At 42.7% G+C, this 24,629-nt stretch overlaps 1 protein-coding gene across 1 annotated transcript in view; it reads left to right on the plus strand.

Moving 5' to 3' along the window:
• Positions 1 to 24,629, plus strand: part of RAB3B (RAB3B, member RAS oncogene family) — a 61,371-nt gene that overhangs the window by 2,211 nt on the left and 34,531 nt on the right. The window lies entirely within an intron of this gene.

Raw genomic sequence — 24,629 nt, forward strand, 5'->3', positions numbered from 1 at the left:
GGGGACATCTAGGTCAATTGGCATAACAAAGTTTATTAAGAAAATGTTCTGCATCCCACTTTGGTGAGTGGCGTCTGGGGTCTTAAAAGCTAGCGAGCAGCCATCTAAGATGCATCAATTGGTCCCAACCCACCTGAAGCAAAAGAGAATGAAGAACACCAAAGACACAAGGAAAGTATTAGCCCAAGAGACAGAAAGGGCCTCGTAAACCAGAGACTTCATCAGCCTGAGACCAAAAGAACTAGATGCTGCCCGGCTACAACCAATGACCACCCTGACAGGGAACACAACAGAGAGTCCCTGACGGAGTGGGAGAAAAGTGGGGTGCAGAACTCAAATTCTAGTAAAAAGACCAGACTTAATGGTTTCATTGAGACTGGAGGGATCCTGGAAGACATGCCCCCCAGACTCTGTGTTAGCACAAAACTAAAAGCATTCCCGAGGCCAACTCTTCAGACAGAGATTAAACTGGACTATGGGACATAAAATAATATTCGTGAAGAGTGTGCTTCTTAGCTCAAGTAGATACATGAGACTAAATGGGCAGCTTCTGTCCAGAGGCAAGATGAGAAGGCAGAGAGGGTCAGGAGCTGGTTGAATGGACACAGGAAATCAGGGGTAGAAAGGAGGAGTGTGCTGTCACAGTACAGGGAGAGCAACTAGGGTCACATAACAATGTATGTATAAATTTTTGTATGAGAGACTAACTTGAATTATAAACTTTCACTTAAAGCACAACAATAAGAAAAAAAAAAGATCTACAGCCTTGGAAACCTTATAGGGCAGTTTTACTCTGTCCTACAGGGTCACTATGAGTTGGAAGGTACTCAGCAGCAGTGGGTTTGGTATTTTGGTTGTTTTACTGACGAAAAAATCCAGACTAAGACATTAATTTACTTGCTTTAGATCACACAGATAGAAAGTGGAATTTGAGCTGAGATCTTCTGTTACTAATTTATGTGCTCTTCTCTCTACGCTGTGCACCTGAGGTCTTATAGAACCCATATTTCCATTTATGATAATGTTAAATATTCATTTATATAGAGATAAAAGTTCATTTATTCTCTGTTACAAGCACTGAGGACTCATACACCATTAGAAGTGAGAGAAGCCATAGAGATCATTTAGTTCAGTTGTTCTCAAAGTGTGGTCTCCAGACAACAGCATGAGTATCATCATGCATTTGTTAGAAATGCAGATATTCTCAGGCCCCACCTCAGACCTACTGAATCAAAAACCCTAGGAGTATGGCCCAACAATCTGTGTTTTAACAAGCCTTCCAGGTGGTTCTGATGCAGGCAAAAGTTGGAGAACAACTAATCTAGTTTACCTATCTCATGGTGACAGTCAGCAAGCATTTATTAAGTACCTATTAGGTGGAAACCCTCGTGTCATGGTGGTTTAGAGCTACAGCCGCTAACCAAAAGGTTGGCAGTTGGAATCCACCAGGCGCTCCTTGGAAACCCTATTGGGGCAGTTCTACTCTGTCCTATAGGGTCACTATGAGTTGGAATCAACTCAACAGCAATGGGTTTGGGTTTGTTTTTTTATGTGCCAGGTGCTTTCACTTGTGTTATCTCACGTCATCCTCGCATCCAAAGTGCAAAGGGGTGTGAGAGCACAGGATATTTGGGGCATGGTGAGCAATACAGTGAAACTGGAGCCAAGCTGTGAAAAAGCAGGGAGGGAATGCTGAGAGAGGAATTGACTGGAGAGGCCATCAGGAGGGCAGGGTGGAGGTCAAGGAGACCTCATATAGCAAGCAGACGGTTCTAGCCATGAGCAAGTGGTTTTTAAAGTGGGTGCATGCCTGATGAGTCTTTAGGGAGCTAAAGAAATTAATAAAGCTGTTTTTATCTATGAATATAAAAGAAATTCATTTTAACTAATATTTACTATATGGATTGACACAGATGTCTTCATTTGGTCCCCATGTGCGTACCCTACACTCGAAAAGCCCCAAGGGAGAAGGAGGCATTCTGCCCTGCTAAGAGGCTGGCAGTGGAGCCTCTCTCTGTCCTTTGTTCTTTTTCAGCCCATTGTGAGATTCTGCAGCTTTCCTGTGCCTGGTTAAGTGGATTTATTGATTATACTATCTAGTTTTAACTAAATGAACACTCACAATAAATAGGTGGTTTTAAAAGATTCCTGCAAAGAAACTTCTAATTGAAGACTATACTAATTATAGTGAGTCCAAGAGAGCCCAGGAAAATGGCTGAACTGATATTTCTCCAGCACGAGTTCATTGCCAGCCACGTTTCCAGGTAAAATCAATGATAATCTAATTAGCTCTGACATAGTCAGTCACATTGCCTTACTAAAAAATATATCAGCAAAGGATTTGTGTGTGTGTGTGTGTGTGTGCGTGTGTGTGTGTGCGTGCATTTTTGTAGCAAAAATAAAGTTTACTGTACTGTTAATAAATACATTAGAATTCAAACATTTAAATATTGTTTATTTCATTTTTTATATATTTTAACATCCTTTGTGTACAGAACTATATATGTATATACCAAAAAAAAAAAAAAAAAAAACCCATTGCCATCAAGTTGATTCCAACTCATAGTGACCTCAAGGCTGTAAATCTCTACAGAAGCAGACTGTTAACAGCTTTCTCCCACGGAGCTGCTGGTGGTTTCGAACTACTGACCTTTCCGTTAGCAGTAGATCGCTTTAACCACTGTGCCACCAGGACTCCTTATATATGTGAATATATGATCTAAATAAATATATGTATATTGTGGGTGTTGAGCTTAATCTTTTTTTTTTTTTTACTTAAAGGGGTATAAATTTGGAAACAACTGCCATAGGGAGTGGGCAGCATAGAAGGGTTTTAACAAGGTCAGATTTGCATTTTAGAACCATCCCTGGTTTCAGCTTGGAGGGTAGATGGGAGCAAGGCAAAGAAAGCAGTAGTTCTCCTAAGTTATAAGGCTCTGAACTAAGACAATGAATGATGAAATGACAGAGGCATGGAAGTGAGGAGAGTTGAGAGAGATTTAGGAGTAGAATTTACAGAATTTGATGATAATTAATTGTACAGGGAGAGGAAGGAGCTGGAATTCCAGGTGTCTGGCTGGATTTGAGTCTCAGTTCTGTGCACTTTTTTTTTTTTTTTTTAGCTGTGTGAACTTTGGTAAGTCATTTCACTTCTAAGAATAGGTAATATCCTCAATTGTATAAACCTCACAGTGTTGTTGGGGACAGGCTAAATGAGATAACATAGTATTGTTCTGACACATATTAGGAAAGCAATAAATGTTAGGTTCCTTCCCTTCTCTGCCTCCAGATCCACACGCGAAGAGTCACTGGGTCTTCTCCCCAGGTGACCCACCTGTGGTTCCAGGAGTGCTAGATCACCATCCAGTGACTCACTAGCACTGCATCAAGTATCTAATTCAATTCGTTCACCCCATTTGATCTCTGCCAGGGGGTTTCGGAAAGCCCTTTGTCAGGGTGGAAGGTGGAAAGGGATGAATAGGAGGTTATGAGCATTGCTGAGCAGGACCGCCCACAAAAGGTGTTTCTATCATCTTGGGATGCTGGAGGATGAGAGGACTTGGAGTGCCTTTTTCACTGGGGTCCCTTACCACATAGGTCCTTGAGAGGCCCCTTTGTTTCCTGAGAGGTTAATTATTGTTGATCAGAGAAGAGAATCTTATTGTGGAGGAAAGGTGGGGAGAAGACTCATTAACGGGGAGTGAGAGCAGCACAGGTGTGAGGGACGGGAGACGTGTTAACTCCGCAGCAACAGACTGACTGGAGGCCACTCACTGCTGGGTGCTGGTTGCCAAGCAACCCCTAGAGACCTGTGAGAAGAGAAGACAGGAGGGGCCTTCTGCCATCTCCACATGGGGCTCATTGCAGAGGCTGTACGTCTGGTGCTGGTCAAGGGAAGAATCCTGGGGTCTGTAAGAGATCTGAGCTGACCTAGGACTCTAGAGTCCTGAGTTCCAGTCCTGACTCTGCCCTGCACTCGGTGTGTGATCTGGAATGACCTTTCCCTTCCATGGGCCTGTTTCCCCAACTATCATATAGAGAAAATAATCCTTACTCTTCTTGCCTCATGGGGTTGTTAGGAAGATTAACTGAGGACATGGAAGGGAGTCCATGGAGAACTATGAAGCCTTGAGTAGATCTAAAGGACTGTGGATATTGTCAGCCATGTCGATTCTTCTTGTATGTGCTTTAAGTCATGCTTTATGTTTTTCACACCTTCATTCTAACCAAGGTAGTCATTTCCTTAAAGAATGAATGATTAAAAAAGATAATGTGTCTAAAGCACAAACAGAGTGTCTGAATGTGATAAACACTCAATAAATGTTAGTTTATACTGAGGGTTCCACCACTCTGCTGTCAGTTTGTCATACTGTGATGGCTTGCAGATGCTGAAAAGTTATGCCACCAGTATTTCAAATACCAGCAGGGTCACCCACCATGGACAGGTTTCAGTGGAGTTTCCAGACTAAGGCAGACTAGGAAGAAAGGCTTGGCATTCTACTTCCAAAAATTAGTCAATGAAATCCTTATGGATCAAAATAGAACATTGTCTGACTTGCCTGCTTTGGGCATGTCATCAGGTGGGATCAATGACTGGAGGAGGACATCATGTTTGATGAAGCAGAGGGCCAGCAAGGATGAGTGTCATGGATTGAATTATGTCCCCCCAAAAATGTGTATTTCAGTTTGGCGGGGCCATGGTTCCTGGTACTGTGTGATTTTCCTATATGTTGTAAATCCTGCCTCTTATGATGTTAATGAGGGAGGGTGGGTGGCAGTTGTGTTAGTAAGGCAGGACTGGATCTACAAGACTGGATTGTATCCTGAGGCAATCTCTTGAGATATGAAAGAGAGAAGTGAACAGAGAGACAGGGGGACTTCATACCATCAAGAAAGCAGTGCTCGGAGCAGAGCGTGTCCTTTGGACCGGGGTCCCTGCGCAGAGAAGCTCCTAGTCCAGGGGAACACTGAAGAGAAGGCTGAGAGAGAGAAAGCCTTCCCCTGGAGCTGACACCCTGAATTTGGACTTTTAGCCTACTTTACTGTAAGGAAATAAACTTCTCTTTGTTAAAACCATCCACTTGTGGTATTTATGTTATAGCAGCACTAGGTGACTAAGACAGCAAGGGAAACAATAGCCACAACGATGAACTTGAAAATGCTGGAGATCTGAGGATGATGCAGGGCAACGGTTTGTTCTGTTGTACTTAAGGTCACCATGAGTCGGAGTGGACTTGATGGCAGCTCTCTATCTCTATCTACTGAGGTTTTAGGAAGATTTATAAATGGCACACCTCTTCTTCCCTACCTAAGTTTGGAAACAATTGAGAGATAGGTATAGGAGTCAGATAGCTGGAGAGTAATGTGACAGCCTTATTACTGATAAAAGCTAGGGTAAAGCACATGGCTCAAGTCTTCAGACAAGTGGGGTTTGCTAATACTTCACTTTGGAGTCAGACAGACATACAAACCCAATCACAGGCCCACGTGAATCACTATCTGCCATTAGCCCATGTGATGGCATTAACACTTAAGGCCTAAAGCATCCCACCCAGGTAGCGGCAGCCTCTATGTCAATGGAGAGCTTTCCTTACTGAGGGAAAAGGAAGGTCCCTCCTATAATAGCTCTTGTTATAATTAAAGAGATAGATAGAAGTAATCATGAGCTTCAAAGGGGGGATGAGAAGAGTGATGAAAGCTGGGGCAAATAGGAGAAGGACTCTTAAGAGATTCTTTGGAAATCTTGAATTCCCACAGTAATAAGAGTGACTTCCTATGTAACCAGGAACCGAGAACAGCAAGGCCAGAGTAAGATGTGGGTGTTGGATAGTCACCTAGGTTCACTCACTAGCCAACTGACTTATTCATACACAGCAGTCTTGATGAAACTTTAGGTTACCACAAGGTTTTGGCATCTTTTAGAGTCATACTAAAAAACAAACAAAAACAAACCTGCTGCCATCGAGTCGATTCTGACTCATAGCGACCCTATAGGACAGAGTAGAACTGCCCCATAAGGTCTCCAAGGAGCAGCTGGTGGATTTGAACTGCTGACCTTTTGGTTAGCAGCCAAGCTCTTAACTACTGTGCCACCAGGGCTCCATATTCATACTAAAAAAAACCAAACTAGCTGCCGTCAAGTCGATTCCGACTCTAGGACAGAGTAGAACTGCCCCATAGGGTTTCCAAGGAGCACCTGATGGAATGGAACTGCCGACCTTTTAGGTAGCAGCCGTAACTCTTAACCACTACGCCACCGGGTCTTCCGTACTATACTCGTGGATACTAAATCTGGTAATGTCAAAGTCCGGTATCTTAGGAGAGTAACATAGGGTACAATTTAAAGCCGTGTAATGGAGCCTAGGGGTGTGGGAAAGATAATCACAGTAGAAATCTAAACTAAGGAGGATTGTGGCTCTTGAGCAGTCATTTAACAAATATTTACTGTGCTAGATACTGGCGATAGAAAAACGAATATGAATATGACACATTCTCTGCTTTCCAAGAACTAATGTGCACTGAATTTACCCCTAAGCTCCAGAAGTGAAATAAAATGAGCACCATTCTTCTCTTGTTCTGGTTAAAGTAAGTAAATTAGGGAGGGCATCAGGAGAAATTAACTTTTCCCTAGAATTTAAGAGATTATCGTAGTGCATTATTATATGAGATTGGCAGCTGTCTGATGGATGTCTGTAGTAGTTTCTTATTGCTGCTGTAACAAATCACCACAAATTTAGTGGCTTAAAACAACATAAATTTAGTATCTTACAGTTCTGGAGGTCAGAAGCCCAAAATGACTCTCACTGGCTAAAATCAGGATGTCGGCAGAGCTTGTTCTTCTGGAGGACCTAGAGGATAATCTGTTAACTTGTCTTTTCCAGCTTCTAGAGGGCACCTACATTCCTTTGCTTGTGACTTCCGTCTTCAAAGCCAGCAGTGTAGCGCCTTCCAATCTCTCTCTGTCTCTGACTATGAACCTCCTGCCCTCCTGTTACAGTGAAACCTGTGAGAGTCAGAACCCACTGGAACTGCCTTATTTTTCTGAGTTTTGCAAGTTTTCTGCCATTGACGGGGTTCAGTCTTACCACTTGTCTACCACTCATTTTAGTGGTAAATATATGAGTTTTCCTTCCCGGACAGATTTCTGCCTTACACAGGTTCCGGCTTTCACAGGTTTTACTGTATAAAGTCCTTTGTCCTCATAAACTCACCAGGATAATCCAGGACAATCTCCCCATCTCAAGATTCTTAACTTAATCACATCTGCAGACTGCCTTTTGCCATATAAAGGAACATGTTCACAGGTTCTGTGTATTAGAAATGAATCCCAGAGAGAGATAGGGACTTGCCTGAGGGCCCGTGATGAGGTCTCCTAGCACATTCCAGGGCTCCGCCTACCACCTTCAGGAAGGTAAAAATCTAGTCACTTGAACTGAGGACTTACAGAGAGACCCGGTGGGCAGCACAGAAGAGGCTGGAGGCTGCAGCAGAGACTGGGGCTCTGACAGGACCCTGTGGCTCCAGGAATGTGGCGTCAGTTCCTGAGCACACCATCCCATACTCAGCTCTTATGATAATCCAATTGATTTTTCTAGGCAGCATGTTCCCTAGTGTGGCTGCAGAGACATGCTGACATTTTCATCTCTCCAAAGCCTGTAGGAACCAGCTGCTGGAAGAGGTTTAATCTAATTTTAAAAATCACAACAAAGACCATGGGAAGTCAAATCAGAATCCCATTCATTGCCTTGTAATATGCAAATGAATTAACCAGCGATCCTGATTGGCTATTCAAGGGGCCTCCAAGACAGACTGTTTGGGTCCACAAGCCCCTTCCCTCCACCCAGGATGGGGTGGGTCTACAACCAATATGTGAATTCACTCATTCAATAAACATGCATCGTGTATCTGTTATGTGCCAGGCACTGTCATAGAGGGCAAATAAACAGCTGCAATAATATGTAAGTAATATACAGAGATGAAGAAAGTGCTGTAGGAACACAGGGAAGGAGGCAGTTGCCTCTGCCTGGGAAAGTCATTGAAGGCTACACAAAGGAGGGGACATCTGAGCCAGGTCTTACAAATGAATACAAAATTTTCAAGTGAATGTAGGTAAAGGGCTTTACAGGCAGAAGAAAAGACATTTGCAAAAGCGTGATTGCTTTCAAAGACCCATTATGTGCTTGGCTCTGCCGATCTGCAGGAATTTAAAGATTAGTGTGACTACATACCTACCTCTAAGGGACAGCAGTGGTAGGGGTGATACAACATGCACACAAATATCTATATTGCAGTGCAGACATGAATGATGCCTTGAAAGAGGTACAGAAAGTTTTAAGAGAGTTCAGAGAGTCTCTGCTTCTTTCCAGCTTAAGTGGATCAGGGAGGGCTCCATGGAGGAGGTGGCTGTATGGTAATGAGAGTTGTCTCTAACAGATGATAACATCCTCAGAAGCAGGGCTATCTGACTCATCTAGGTGTGTGAACCAGGTTGAACTCAGCTTTTGACTCAGAGGAGTGTGCTGACAACCCCTGGAAAGATTTATACATTACCAGGAGGCAGTACAATGTGTGGTTTGGAGCATTGCCTTTTGAGTCAGCCAGACCTGTGTTCCAAGCCCATTTCTTTCATTGGCACCTTGGACAAATCCTGTTACCTCCCTATGCTTCACTTTCTTCATTTCTAAAATAAAGATAATTTTAGTAACCATCATATAGTGGTGTTGGGAGAATGAAATAAGACAATGCTTAGCCTATTGCCTGGTACATAGTAAATGGTTACTAACTGGTAGCCTTTATTAACCCTGCTACTCTCAAGGGTTGATTTGTAGCAGCTGGGAGTCTGGGTGTGTTTGGCACCGGACTCCGTATGCTTTTTAGGAGTTGATGGACATCCACTGAAATCTTTTTCCGAGCCCTGAACTGAGTCTGCAATGGCTGGTTCCTTTGGCCTTTTAGCTGGGGTGCTGACTGAATTTAGTGGAAGTTTAGAAGAAACAATTTAGCGTTGAGTAGAGTAAGCAGTAAAGAACTCTGGGAGGAAGTGCAGCCCTGCAGGATAGGTTAAGAGAGGGAGGTGGTAATAGAGACATTCCAAACGAAGGGGGTCAACATGCGCTGAGGTGTAGGGAGTGGGGAGGCATTAAGGGAGAGGGCGAGTTGTAGTGTGCTTTGTGCAATATTCTTCCGATAAAGAGACTGTGGGCTCTCCATCTCTCCCAGCCACAGCTCCTACCTCTGCTCCTGATACTATATGTTGTACCCATTCTGGCCATACCAAACTTCTCTTTTATTTGTTTATTCATTTATTTATTCATTCAACAATATTAAATTGTACACACCAAGCACAGTTCAAGGTGCCTGCAGAACGAATGAACAGACAAAACTCCCTCATCGCAGTAATGGATAAGCGTTCCAATTTCTCCATGCTCTCAACACTTGTTATTTTCTGTCTTGTTGTTGTTGTTTTGTTTTTTTATGGCCATCCTAGTGGGTATTTCATTTGCATTTTCATAATAGCTAATGACATTAATCATCTTTTCATGTGCTTGTTGGCCATTAGTATGTCTTCTTTGGAGAAATGTCTATTAAAGTCTTCACCCATTTTTAAATTGGATTGTCTTTTTGTTGTTGAGTTGTAAGAGTTCTTTAAATATTCTGTTTACTAAACTGTTATCAGGTATATGACTTGCAAATGTTTTTTCCCATTCCATGGATTATCTTTTCACTTTCTTGATGGTGTCCTTTGAAGCACAAAGATCTTTAATTTTGATGATGTCCAATTTTTGTTGCTGTTGTTGTTGCTTGTGCTTTTGGTGTCATATTTGAGAAGCCTTTGCCAAATCCAAGGTCATGAATACTGACCCGTATATTTTCCTCAAAGAGTTTTACTGTTTTGGCTCTTATATTTAGGTTGTTGATTCGTTTTGAATTAATTTTTTTATATAGTTTGAGGTAAGGATCCAACTTCATTCTTTTACATGTGGATACTCAGTTGTCTGAGAACCGTTTGTTGAAGAAACCATTTGTTCCCCATTGAATTGGAACCCTTGTCAAAAGTAAATTGGCCATAGATGTGTGGTTTTATTTCTGGACTCCCAATTCAATTCCATTGATCTACATATATAGTCTATATATTCTTTTTCAAGATTTTTTTTGACTATTCAGGGTCCCTTGAAATTCCATTTGAATTTTAGGATCTGGTCTTCCATTTCTGCAAAAAAACAACAAAACAAAATAAAAACACTAGCATTTTGACAGGGATTGCATTAAATCTGTAGATTACTTTGCTGAGTATTGCCATCTTAACAATATTAAATATTCCAATCCATGAATATGGGATATCTTTCTATTTATTTAGGTCTTCTTCAATTTCTTTCAGCAATGTTTTATAGTTTCCAGTGTTGACTTATTTTTTTTAAGTAACCTTTTTATTTTTGGATAATTCTAGATCTATAGAAAAGTTGCGATGACAGTACAGAGAATTCCTGTATATTCCTCACCCAGTTTCTCTAACGTTAACATCTTACATAATCACAATACATTTGTCAAAACTAAGAATTAACATTCATATAATATTATTAACTAAACTACAGACTATATTCAGATTTAACAAGTTTTTCACTAATGTCCTTTTACTGTTCCAGGAGCCAATCCAGGATACTACATTGCTTAGATTCTTTTAAATTGAAGTATTTACATACTATGAAATTCATTCATCTAAAGTGTACATTTCAGTGAGTTTTAGTATGTTCACAAAGTTATGCAATCATTACCACTATCTATTTCCAAAAGAAAAAAAACTTTCATTTTGTTATTTAACAGAATTGCTCTGAGGCAGGAGTATGCCTGTTTCAAGAATAAATTATAAAGAATCAAAGGGCAGAAGCATTATAAACAGTTAGGATTTGCAATAATCCAGGCTGAGAATCATGGTGGCTTAAACTAGAGTGGTAGTAGCAGTAGTACTATAAAGTAGTCAGATTCAAACATAGGTTGGAAATATTGCCCATACAATTTGCTGTTGTGGAGAAAAAAAGAGGAGGAGGAGTCAAGGTTGATCCTGAAGGTTTGGCCCAAGTGAATGGAAGATTGGTGTTGCCTCTGACAGAGATGGGGAAGGCTTTAGGAGGAATAGAGTTTGGGGAGAAAATTGGGGGCTCAATTTTGGGTATGTTAAGTATGAGATACCTGTTAAACAACCAAGTAAAGGTACAGAATATACAGTTGAATGTATGAGTCTGCAGTTCAGGACAGAAGTCCTGGCTGGAGATATAAATTAGGAAGTCATCAGCATATAAATGATATTTAAAGCTATGAGACCAAATAAGATCAACAAGGGAAGAAGTGAAGATAGAAAGAAGAAAAGTTCCAAGGACTGAGCCCAGAGACCCTCCACCACTAAGACGATGGGAAGATGAGTTGGAATTCAGCAAAGAAGACTGAAAAAGGGCAACTGAAAAGGAAAAATGTGATGTCCTCGCAGCCAAGTGAGCAGAGAGTTTTACAGAGGAAGGAGAGGTCAACTGTGTCAAATACTGCTGATAAGTCTTGAAGATGAGGACTGACAATTGACCGCTGGATTTAGCAACGTGGAACTCATTGGTAACTTTGACACAAGCCATTTTGGTGGCATGATGGGGATGAAAGCCACATGAGAATGGGAGAAGAGACATTGGGACACCAGGTGTACATAACATTTTTCAAGGATTTTTGCTCTAAAGAAAAGGAGAGAAATGGGATGGTCACTGAAGGTGAAGAAAGAAGTGAATCAGAAGAGTTTTTGCTTTGCTTTTTAAGATGGCAGAAATACCAGCATGTTAGAGTGCTGGTGGAACAATCCAGTAGAGACCAGCCAACCAACCAAAACAAAAACCTGATGATATAGGAGAGAGAGGATGATTGCTGGGACAATATCCTTGAGTTGGTGAAAGGGTATGGGATTATAAGCAGAGAGGGACTTCTTTGCTAGGAGCACAGACCACATGCATATTAACAGGAGAGAAAACAGAGGGATGGGCACAGATGTAGCTACATGTGCTGATGGGACATCTCTTGGATTCAATTTCCTGATGAAGTAAGAAGAAATATCACCCTCTGAGGAGAAGGTGTTAGAGATTTGAGGACAGAGGAGAACATAGTCTAGGAAAGTGGGAGAGGGAAGAAACTAAGGAAATATAATTTGATTGCCGATTAGCATTAAGGTCTCACTTGAAATTAGTGACCATGACTTTGAGATTCACGAATCTGAAGTAAAGTTCTGTGTTTTTCTCCAGCCATGTTTTGCTCTGTGGATACAGATACAGAATAGGCAGAGAGTTGGCTTTAATGGAAGTTGCGGTAAGTATGACAAAGCAATAGAAGGCAAAGGGAGTCAAGGGTATATGCAGGGAAGCCATTACTATGATTTATGATAGAATTCAAGCTGGGTAGGGAGGGAGGTAAGGACATGAGAGGAGTGAAAGACAGTAAAAAGATGGTAGCGGTTGAAGACTGTTGAAGCTGGGAATCTAGGAGTGAGCTGGAAAGACCATGGTGGTCTGAGTGTGGGAGACTAAAATTACTATTGGTAATATATAATATTATCTATAATAATAAGATCTAGGTGTGACTGTGAGAGTGAGTGACTGAGGTAGGGTTAGAAGTCAAGGTCACTGGGGAGAGGAAGGAGTTCAAGGAAATGAGAGTCCAGGATGTTGGAAGGCTCATCTGTGTGGATATTGAAATCACCAAGAATTATGCCAGGAATATTATTGGAGACAGCGGCAGTGAACCAGGAGTTGTTCAACAGTCAGTGGATAGATACATAGGTGGCATAATCTTATGACATCAGATTCAAAGCTGGAGGTGTTTTGTTTTGTTTTGTGGCAGAGGGAAGGAGAATGATATGGAAGCAGCAGTGAAAGCAACAGCATTAACCTCACCTCCTGGCTCAGTGATTCAAGAGTGGTAAGAGGGGAAGCAGCCACCAATTTGGAGGCTTTTGGGGAAGCTATGTCCATAAGGAGGGCCAGGTTTCCATTACAGTAAGGAGGTAAAGGAAACACTCAAATAAGAGGTTGAGGAAAGTGAGTTTTGCTGATGGCCAACTGTGAATTTCAGAAGGCCCCAGGAAAGGTTTCAGTGGGGAGGGTAAGAGATAGGGTTAGAAAAGATGATACACAGAGCTATATGGGGATCAGAGTCCAGTGATGAGGAATGGCCTTGGGCTTCTTGCCATCACTGATATGAACAGAGGGATAAAACGCACAACAAAACAAATTATAACAAAGGCAGATGGCCCCAAGACAGACAGTGTTTGTGTGGGGGCAATAGGAGGAGAGATAAGTGCCTTGCTTCTTCTTGATTCCTGCTTTTGGAGGCCCAGAGGCTGGCAGAGGTGCTCTTCTTACTTTGATTGCCTGAAGTCCCTTGTGTTTTCACATTTCAATAATTGTTGTGGCAATAAAACAGCAGCTACCATTTGTGTAAAATATCCTCACTTGTAAAATGGGACTAATAATACCACCCACAGGGTTGGAGTGAGTTGACAGTGCCACTGGCTATCATGCCAGCACCGTGCTAAGTGCTTTTCTCATCTCATTTCATCCTAGATCCCTGTGAGCTAGGCACTGTTATTATCCCTATTTTACAGATAAGTAAACTGAGGTCCAGAGAAGTTAGGAAGTGTACTGAAGTTCACACAAATAGTAAGTGGCAGAGTCCAGATTCGAATCAAGTTCTGTCTGATCAAAGCCCATGTATACCCCGTGCCCTGTCCCCCTCCCCTCCTTATTATATCTTCACCTAGGTAAGGACTTTGGCACCTTGAAAGCACTCAATAAATGTTATTAAGAATTAGAATTTATTGGGCAGGAACTATATACTGTGCAGGTGCTTTCAACAGACTTTTTTTTCTTGTAATCATCACAGTAATGCTGTGCAGAACAGATGAGGAAACTGAGATTCAGAGAAGTTAAGGAACTTGCCCAAATCATACCAAGATGACAGAGCTGGGCTTGTTGCTGTCTGCTGCCATAGCCTGTGTTTTTTTCACACTCAACTGTCTTTCCCCACTCTCTCCACTGCCCAGTAATACCCCAGGGACCTCACAGGTGGTTGAGAGTTAATGACACAGCTAAAATTTTCAAACACTCTCTGGTAGATTTCTTGCATGGGTTTGATTCCTGCCTAATCCACATCATGTGCAGCTACCACTCATCGTTGCTATGATACTGAACAGGTTTCAGTGGAGCTTTCAAAAAGCAGCCAGTGAAAACCCTATGGATCACAAGGGTCCCGTCCGCAACCAATCGTGGGGATTGCGCAGGACTGCGTAGCATTTTGTTCCATTCTGTTGCACGTGGCATTGCTGTGAGTCAGGGCGACTCCACGGCAGCTAACAAAAACAATTAAGTGCTAGGAATACTTTACATGTGGTCTGAGCAATGAGAAGAGCCAGAATTAAGATATCTAGAAAGAAGAGTTATGAAGGAGGACTTAATGGAAGACACTTGATTTGAAGAATTGAGTCAGAGCTAGAGAGGAGCATGAATGGAGACGACTCAGGCAGGGGGAACAGTGCCAGCAGAGGCATGGCTCCGACAATAAGCCCGTTATTCTCCCTCGTAGCATTTGCTTCTTTTTCTGTATACCGTTCATGACAATTTATAATTCCATATTGATCTATTTGTTTAGTTCTTTAATATTGGTCTCTCCCATTAGGGCAAGGACTTTGTGTTGTTCGCTGCTATGTTCCCACACCTAGAAGAGTGCCTGGCACATGTTAAGCATTTGTTGAATGAATGAATGGATTACAGAGTGCCCTAAGTGCCAGGCTGACCTAGAACTGAATGTAATGGTCTGTAAGGAGCTACTGCACGTTCTGGCACAAGGTGAGAGGAAGGATGGGGGCTTGGTTAGTTCAGCTGTGGTATAAGGAGAAGGAACACATGGCCCCAGCCAGTATGACAGGTAACAGTGTCTCTGAACCTCTGTTTCCTCAGCTATAAATAGGAATGATGTTAATGCCTACTCCTTAGTATTGTAGTAAAGATTAAATGAGACAATATAAAGAAAGGGCCTAGCATGGTGCCTGCAACATATTAGGTGCTCAATAAGCTTGCCCAAAGTCACTCAGTGAATGATAGACCCAGGGTTAGTCTTCCATTGATAGACCCACAATTAGTCTTCCATTATGTTGCGACTGATACTGTTACTACTACTTTTAAGACTGTGATCCATGAGGTTCACAAGGTGGACTTCATCAGCAGTGAAATTAGATATGAGTCATAGCCCTTTTACTCCCATTTTCAAAGGATAGGGAGCAAAGTAGTCCTCTTGAAGATGTCCAGTTGTCCAGAAGACTGGTGATCTTCCTAGCTTGCCTGGTCCTGCCAGATGTGTTGCTAAGAGCAGGGGTGGTAGTGAGGGAGGCCATTCAACTGAGGATTTATAATTACTTCCTTCTACAGACTCGTCCTTCCCCCACACCATTGCCCCACACCTTGGGTTGCCAGGTGACAGCTAGAAACTCTTATCCTCTCTGAACTCCTGTGCTTCTCACTTTCCTCTGTGAAGTCTGTCGACTCTGTGCTAATGATGCAGAGGCTCTGAGCTCAGGTCCAGAGGCAGAGGTGGAGGAGAGGGGAGATGGATGAGAGGTCAAATCCAAGGGGTGTCTTTGTTCCCTTAGTTAATGGATCGCTACACCCCACAACCACTGTCCCCAACTCAAAACCTAAGGGTCTTCCTTTATTTCTCTCTGCTCTTGTCCTACTCATTCAGTTGTTCACAAGAACTATTAATTCTGTCTCCTCACATTTTTCTTTAACGTGTCTCCTTAGTTCTGTTCCATAACCTTTCTTGAGGGCTGAGTATGAGCTTGCCCTCACCTCTGCCCCTTTCCTACTTCAGATTCCTGTTATCTCCTTCTTAGACTGTAGCAGCAGCCTGAAGAGATCTCCCTGCCCTCTGTCTTGCTCCCTCCCATGTGCTCCGGATCACCTTCACTCCACTGCATAAAACCCAGGGAGGGCTCTCCATCAATACATAATAAATTCCTTTTCCTAGCTTTCAGAATAGGCCCTTCCTGCTTTCCCAGCTCCATCTTTGGCCATTTGCCTGCCAAGCAGTCCATGTCCCACCCACATGTTCTCCAAACTCCCAATCCAAACACAGGATGCACTTTTATTTTAATAATAAACTTTATTTTTTAGAACTGTTTTAGATTTATAGAAAAATTGTGAAGGTAGTACAGAAAGTTCCCATTTATTCCACGCCAAGTTGCCCCATTTTTACCATCTTACATTAGTAACATACATATGTTACAATTAATGAACCAATGATTGATACACTGTTTTAACTGAACTTCATAGTTTATTCAGATTTCGTTAGTTTTTATTGTTCCATGATCCCATCCAAGATGCCCATTACATTTAATTGTCGTGTCTCCTAAGGCTGCTCTTGGCTATTACTGTTAGGATTCACTTTTTTGCTCCTTGTTTTGTCCAGGTTGTTCCCTCCTCCCTTGTTGCTATTGTTAGGTGCCATCGAGTTGATTCCGACCCATAGGGAACCTACATACAACAGAATGAAACACTGCCTGACCCTGCACCATCCTCACAATCATTGCTGTGTTTGAGCCTATTGTTGCGTGTCAGTCCATCTTGTCGAGGGTCTTCCTGTTTTTTGCTGACCCTCTACTTTACCAAGCATGATGTCCTTCTCCAGAGACTGGTCCTGCCCCTCCTTATTATGTCTTCACCTGATAACATGTCCAAAGTACATGAGATGAAGTCTTGCCATCTTCCCTTCTAGGGACCATTCTGTCTGTACTTCTTCTAAGGCAGATTTGTTCATTTTTCTGGCAGTCCATGCTATATTCAATATTCTTCACCAACACCATAATTCAAATGCATCAATCTTCTTCAGTCTCCCTTATTCATTGTCCAGCTTTCGCATGCATATGAGAAGACTGAAAATACCATGGCTCGCATCAGGTGCAAGTTAGTCCTTAAAGTGACATCTTTGCTTTTTAACCCTTTAAAGAGGTCTTTTGCAGCAGATTTGCCCAATGCAATATGTCGTTTGATTTCTTGACTGCTGCTTCCATGACCGTTGACTGTGGAACCAAGTAAAATGAAATCCTTGACAATGTCAGTCTTTTCCCCATTTATCATGATGCTGCTTGTTGGTCCAGTTGTAAGGGGTTTTGTTTTCTTTATGTTGAGGTGTAATCCAAACGAAGGCTGTAGTCTTTGATCTTCTTTTAGTAAGTGCTTCAAGCCCTTCTTGCTTTCAGCAAGCAAAGTTGTGTCATCTGCATATCATAGATTGTTAAAGAGTCTTCCTCCAATCCTGATTCTGTGTTCTTCTTCATACAGTCCAGCTTCTCAGATTATTTGCTCAGCATACAGATTGAATAAGTATGGTGAAAGGATACAACCCAGATGCACACCTTTCCTAATTTTAAACAACAGCCGCCTCTTGGTCTATGTACAGGTTCCTCATGAGCACAATTAAGTGTTCTGGAATTCTCATTCTTCACAGTGTTATCCATAATTTGTTATGATCCACACAGTTGAATGCCTTTGTATAGTCAATAAAACACAGGTAAACCTCTTTCTGGTATTCTCTGCTTTCAGCCAAGATCATCTGACATCAGCAGTGATATCCCTCCTTCCACATCCTCTTCTGAATCCGGCTTGAATTTCTGGTAGTTCCCTGTTGATGTACTGCTGCAATCGTTTTTGAATGATCTTCAGCAAAATTTTACTTGTGTGTGATATTAATAATATTGTTCGATAATTTCCACATTCTGTTGGATCACCTTTCTTTGGAATAGGCATAAATATGGATCTCTACCAGTCAGTTTATTGATCGTAGATTTGTAGGTTTATTTGTTTCGTCCTTTTTTTTTTTATTTGGCTATGTCTGAGCAGGCGGGCTGCGTGTTCTTTGTTGTTTGCTCGTCTGTGGGCACGATGCTTTTCGCCTCCTTCTCCAATTGGCAGGGTCAGTCGCTCAGATATGGTACAGCAGGGCAGGTCTAGCTGAAGAGGAGTTGCTGGGATGGGTTGTTTGTGGCACTTACAGCCACCGGGGCAGGTCGGTAATCAGTGCAGGGCAGGTTCTGGTAGGCTGTGCCTGTGCTGCTTGGTGGTGGTGTGATGTTAAGCACACGGTGCAGGTAGGCAGGATGGAGCGGGGAGATTGTGATGTGTGGAGCTAAGATGAGTATGGGAGAGAGGAGAGAGGAACAGCAGCCAAAAAAACATACATACAAACAAAAAAGAGTGCTAGGGGAGCTTGCTGTTGGAGTGGAGATGAGAGACTATGAAATGGAGAAAAACAAAAAAGGGAAGAAGAAGAAAGAAAAGAAAAGAATGAATAAATAAAAATTAGAAAAAAAAAGAACAGCAAAGCTCCCAGAGATCCCACTGGTACGGTTACGAGGTCTAGGGAAGTTGTTCCCAGATGTTGAAGTACAGCCTGGCTAGGAGGCGTAGAGGTATTCAGCACCGGGTATCCAGAGGACAGGAAGAGAAGGAAGGTATGGAGAGATGAGAAACGGAGTAATGAAGAAAGACAAAAAGGGAAAAAAGGGGAAAAGGAAACAAAACAAATTAAAAAAAAAAAAGAACAAGAAAAACCCCCCAAAAAACAGAAGAAAAAAAAACCACAAAAAAAAGAAACGCCCTCAGGGATCCCTCTGTGTGTTTGTGCAAGCTGAGGGGGTAGGTCCCAAGCCGCACAGCACTGCCCGGCCAGAACAGGCTCCCAACTTGAGACAAGAAAAAGAAAACGAACTAACAATTGAAAACAAACAAACAAACAAAAGCCCCAGGATCCCACCAGCGTGGCGGCACGGATCGGGAAGCAGTTCCACACTAGAATAGAGCTCCACAGCCCCTCAGGAAGAAGCAAAGATGGCAAACGGAGCCAGGGATTGAGCAAAAAGAGGGGGAGGTAGTGAGAGGTAAGGAAGAAATCAAAAGAAGCAGAAAAAAGCAACACCAGCAGCCAACAAATGGCACTCAGGGAGTTGGCCAGTGTGGGCGGGTGGAATCCAAGCAGCCGGTGCTTCCCTGCCAAGAGACTGTGGCCAAGGGACGCAGAGGAGGCTGAGTGGGGGTGAAGAAGGGTGGGGGGTGGGAAAGCGTCTATCGCTGTTTACTGGTTGTTCTGTCTTCTGCTGGAAGCTCCGTGAAGCTGCTTTCTCGTACCCCCTATTTGCTGGTCTCTGAGGAGTCCAAGATGGTGGATCCGTGCTGCATTAGCTGATAGGGGACCTCTCCATGTATGTCTCCTCACTCTCTGTTCTCTGTCAGTTTCTTATTCCATTTGGTCCTTGGCTGAGTTCTTTATCTCTTCATTTGATGTTTAGGATTTCAAGATTGCTGTTTTCTCTGTTTGGCTTAGTTTTTCGGATCTTTGCTGTGGAGGGACGGCGTGGTGCTTCTGCCTAGAGCGCCATATTGCCAGAAGTCCTTTTCTTTCTTTTTAATGAACTTTTGCTTTCTTCATGTTTAATGTCCTTGTCATGGATTGAATTGTGTCCCCAAAAAATACGTGTCAACTTGGTTAGGCCATGATTCCCAGTATTGTGTGGTTGTCCTCCATTTTGTGATTTTCCTATGTGTTATAAATCATGATCTCCACCTGTGGTTAAAGAGGATTATGGTGGGATGTAACACCCTTGCTTAGGTCACATCCCTGATCCAATGTAAAGGGAGTTTCCCTGGGGTGTGGCCTGCACTACCATTTATCTCACAAGAGATAAAAGGAAAAGGAAGCAAGCAGAGAGTTGGGGACCTCATACCACCAAGAAAGAAGCACCGGGAGCAGAACATGTCCTTTGGACCTGAGGTTCCTATGCAGAGAAACTCCTAGTCCAGGGTAAGACTGATGACAAGGACCTTCCTCCAGAGCCAACAGGGAAAACCTTCCCTGGGAGCTGATGCCCTGAATTCTAGCCTACTAGGCTGTGAGAGAATAAACTTCTGTTTGTTAAAGCCATCCATTTGTGGTATTTCTGTTATAGCAGTACTAGATAACTAATACAGTCCTTGATGTCATCCCACAACTTGTCTGGTCTTCAGTCATTAGTGTTCAGTGTGTCAAATCTGTTCTTGAGATGGTCTCTAAATTCAGGTGGGATATACTCAAGGTTGTACTTTGGCTCTTGTGAATTTGTTTTAATTTTCTTCAGCTTCCACTTGAACTTGCCTATGAGCAATTGATGATCTGTTCCACAGTCACCCCTGGCCTTGTTCTGACTGATGATATTGAGCTTCTCCATTGTGTCTTTCCACAGATGTAGTCAATTTGATTCCTCTGTATTCCATCCAGTAAGGTCCACGTGTATAGTCATTGTTTATGTTGTTGAAAAAAAGTATTTGCAAAGAATAGATCATTGCAAAATTCTATCATGCGATCTCTGGTGTTGTTTCTATCACCAAGGCCATATTTTCCAACTACTGATCCTTCTTTGTTTCCAACTTTTGCATTCCAATCACCAGTAATTATCAATGCATCTTGACTGGATGTTTGATCAATTTGAAACTGCAGAAGTTGATAAAATCTTCAATTTCTTCATCTTTGGCTTTAGTGGTTGGTGTGTAAATTTGAATAGTGCTATTAGGCATATGGATATTATCCTATCACTGACAGCATTGTACTCCAGGATAGATCTTGAAATGTTCTTTTTGACAATAAACGTGATGCCATTCCTCTTCAATTTGTCATTCCTGGCATAGTAGACCATATGATTGTCTGATTCAAAATGGCCAATACCAGTCCATTTCAGCTCACTAATGCCCAGGATATCTATCTCCAAGCATTCCATTTAATTTTTGATAACTTTCAATTTTCCTAAATTCATACTTCAAACACTCCATGTTCCAATTATTAATGGATGTTTGCAGCTGTTTCTTTTCATTTTGAGTCGTGTCACATCAGCAAGTGAAGGTCCCGAAAACTTTGCTCCATCTACATCATTAAGGTCAACTCTACTTTGAGGAGTTGTATTTTGAGTGCCTTCTGACCTGAAGGGCTTATCTTCTGGCAGTATATCAGCCAGTGTTCTGCTGCTATTCATAAGATTTTCACTGACCAATTATTTTAGAAGTAGATCACCAGGTCCTTCTTCTCAGTCTGTGTTAGTCTGACCACTGGTCTGTCAGTTTGTTGTACTTGGTGGCTTGTGTGCAAATATTAGTAGGGTCACCCACAGTTAATAGGTTTCAGTGCAGCTTCCAGACTAAGACTAGGAAGAAGGAACTGGTGATACACTTCTAAAAAAACTGGCCAGTGAAAACACTCCTGCCCAGTCCCATTTTCCACCAGCAAACTCCCATTTGACTTTAAAGACTCAGTTCAAGTAGCACCTCCTCTGGAAGCTTTTCCTGACTCTACCCCTTCCCCCTAGCCTAGGTTAAGGGCCATTTCTTCAACTTTGCCTGCATGTTGTTGTTTGTGGTAGAGTTAGTTCTGACTCATAGCTACCCTATAGGAGAGAATAGAACAGCCTCATAGGGTTTCCTAAGCTGTAATCGTTACAGGAGCAGATCACCAGGTCTTTCTCTCGAGGAGCCGCTGGGTGGGTTCAAACCTCTGACCTTTTGGTTAACAGCCCATCACTTAACCATTCTACCACCGGGACTCCTTTCTCCATACTTCGCGGACTGTATTGCCAAGTGGCTGAATTTGTCTGTCTACCAGACTGCAAGCTCCCTGAGTGTAGGGGACAGGTCTAATTTGTGTCTACAGCTCCAGCATCCATCACAGGCCTCGGCAAAAAGTGAGGTTTCAATAAAGGTTGGCAAAATGAAAGTGAATGCTCAGGCTATGACTTTATACCTCTCCAAGTCAACATGAGCTCTGCTCCCTGCACCTGGAATTTCTGACCCTTTTTATTGGCCCATCTAAATGCTACCTGTTCTTCAAAGCCTCAAATCAAGTCTACTTCCCGAGGAACATCCCTTATCCATTCTGCCCGTCACTGGCTAGAATGTCTGGGGCTCCTCTCTGGTCAGCCTCTCTATAGAATGAACATGCTGCTTTCTTGTCAGCTTTCCTCTAAGAGCCATTGTGGGCACAAAGTCCAGTCAGATCACTTGGTCCTGAGAGGAAGTCTTGTCATTCTCATTTACAAATGAGGAAACTGAGGCCCAGAGAGGTAAACTTCACTTTACCAGAGGTTACACAGCTGGTAAATGGGTTAAGTGGTACTTGAACCCAAGCTTTCATGACTGACTCCCAAGCCTTCATGACTGACTCCCAAGCCTGGGCTCTTCCCACAGGACCACATTGTTTCCCCACATAAAAGTGATACCAACCACAAGCAATAATTAAGTGCTGTACTGGAATCATCCCAATGGGGTGCTCAGCCTCTTCTGCAGGGACTGTTTTAAATAAGGCTCCAAGCTGAAACCACAATGCCATAAACTGGCTGAACTACTCAGTTTCCTCAGCTAGGGCTTGGGGAGGAAGAGACGAGACAGATAAGAGAGAAGAGAAAGAATAAATAGGGAAAATCGATGTGATTCTGAGGTTGAGCATTGTGTTCAGGCTGCGATAGGGTGCCATTTTATGAGGAGAGGAAAATGTCCTCCAGGACACTGTCCTCCCCTTCCAGTGTATTGCTGCATCAACTGATTGACCCAAAGGCTAGCCTGGAAATTTACCACCAGCTGAGGCATAATTACCGCTTCAATTTTCTTCCAGCAGAAGTTTGCTAAGGCAGTTATCAGCCCTGCTTTCTTGGGCTCCTCCCTCCCTGTGCTTTCCTACACCTCCAGCTCTCTGGGAATCTGAGACCTGTCCCAGTGTGGCATCAAGGAAAGAACAGCAGATTACTGAGGACAAGCTGTAAATTGAACGAATATGACTAATATTTATACAGAGCTTCACAGCTGCCAAGGAGCCCTGGTGGAGCAATGGTTGAGAGCTTGGCTACTAACCAAAAGGTCGGCAGTTCCAATCCAGCAGCTGTTCCTTGGAAACCCAATGGGGCAGTTCTACTCTGTCCTATAGGGTCACTATGAGTTGGAATAGGCTTGTCAGCAACAGGTTTTTTTGTTTTTGTTTTTTGGCTTACAGCTGCCAAAGCACTGTCACAGCATTGATCTCATTTTACATTCACAACAATACCCAGAAAAGGCTATTATTATCAACCCCATTTTGCAGCTAACAAATCTATGGCTCAGAAAGTCAAATAACTGGTCCAAGGTCATATGCCAGGAAGTGGCCGAGTTGGAATTTGAACTCAGATGTGCTTGACCTCAAAATCCACATTCCTTCTACTGCCCCTCATAGTACCTGCACACTAAGTGCTTATGATACGTAATTAAATGACACATAAAGTGCTGAAGGAACACAAATTAAGGGAATGATGCAAGTGGGGGTAATTTTAAGAGGCTTCTTGGAAGAGGTCATCCTATCCTTAAGATAGGAACAGAAGTGGGTGCCAAAGTGCAGACAGATTTTTTAAAAATATTTTTATCTTGCTCCCAAAGGGATTTAAAGTGTCAGGGAAATACTTGAGTGAGGGACTTCACTCTTCACGCCCCACCCCCCCGCCATCCCCCCTACCCGCCCGGTTAGTCCTGACTCTTGATTTTTGTTTCCCCAGGCGTGCTGCTCCAAATTACCTCCCAGCAGTGCATTCAATCATTCAAAAAAGACCTAGAAGAGGTTATAGACTGGTGGAGAAGACAAACTCCTTGGCAATTCACACAGTGTTTCTTTAGAGGCAGGGTTGAGCAGGAACTAGGAAGCCAGTGAGATCTTTATTAACTGTATGACCTCAGGCAAGCTATTCAGCATCAAAGTCTTGGTTTCTTTATCTGTAAAATGGGTATAATAATGAGACTTCTCTCCAAAGTTCTTTGTAAGAATTAGTACAGTGCCTGGCACACTAAGTCTTAACAAATGGTAGCCAGTCATTGCTTCTGCCTGTGGATATTGGAGGAAATATGAATCACAAGACAGGAAGCATTTGAGCTGAATTCTGAGCAGTAATTACCAACTGGTTCATTAGGGCAGGGGAGAAGGCTGTAGAAGGAATAGCGTGAGCAAAACACAGAGACTTTGAGGAGCACAATGTTTGGCACCTGGAGAGTAGACCAGAAAAAATGGGGAGGGGTGGCATGAGCTTAAGGCAGTGAAACCATTAGGTTAGAAAACCAGGGATAGGCATAACACCATAGCATACTGGAAGGCAGTATAGCGTAGCGGTTAAACGCCCAGCTCCAACATTTACTAACTTGGACAAGGTACTTAACCCCTTGGTGCCTCAGTTTCTTCCAGGTCTTCGAACCGGTTCATTCCAGTTTGAACACCCTGCTGAGAATTTGCATTTCCACCCCAGATATACTGAATCAGAATCTACAGTTAAACAAGATCCCCAGGTGATTCTTATGCATAATAAATTTTGAGAACCACTGCTCTACTAGTCAGAGCCCTGGTGGCACAGTGGTTAAGAGCTCAGCTGCTAACCAAAAGGTCAGCAGTTTGAATCCGTCAGCTGCTCCTTGGAAACCCTATGAGGCAGCTCTACTCTCTACTGTAGGGTCACTATGAGTCAGAATCAACTTGTTGGCAATGGGTTGGGTTGGTTTTGACTCTACTAGTGGTTCTCAGAATTGGTC

This window comes from Trichechus manatus, unplaced genomic scaffold (assembly GCF_000243295.1).
Source record: "Trichechus manatus latirostris isolate Lorelei unplaced genomic scaffold, TriManLat1.0 scaffold00015, whole genome shotgun sequence".
In the NCBI taxonomy this organism is placed as follows: domain Eukaryota; kingdom Metazoa; phylum Chordata; class Mammalia; order Sirenia; family Trichechidae; genus Trichechus; species Trichechus manatus.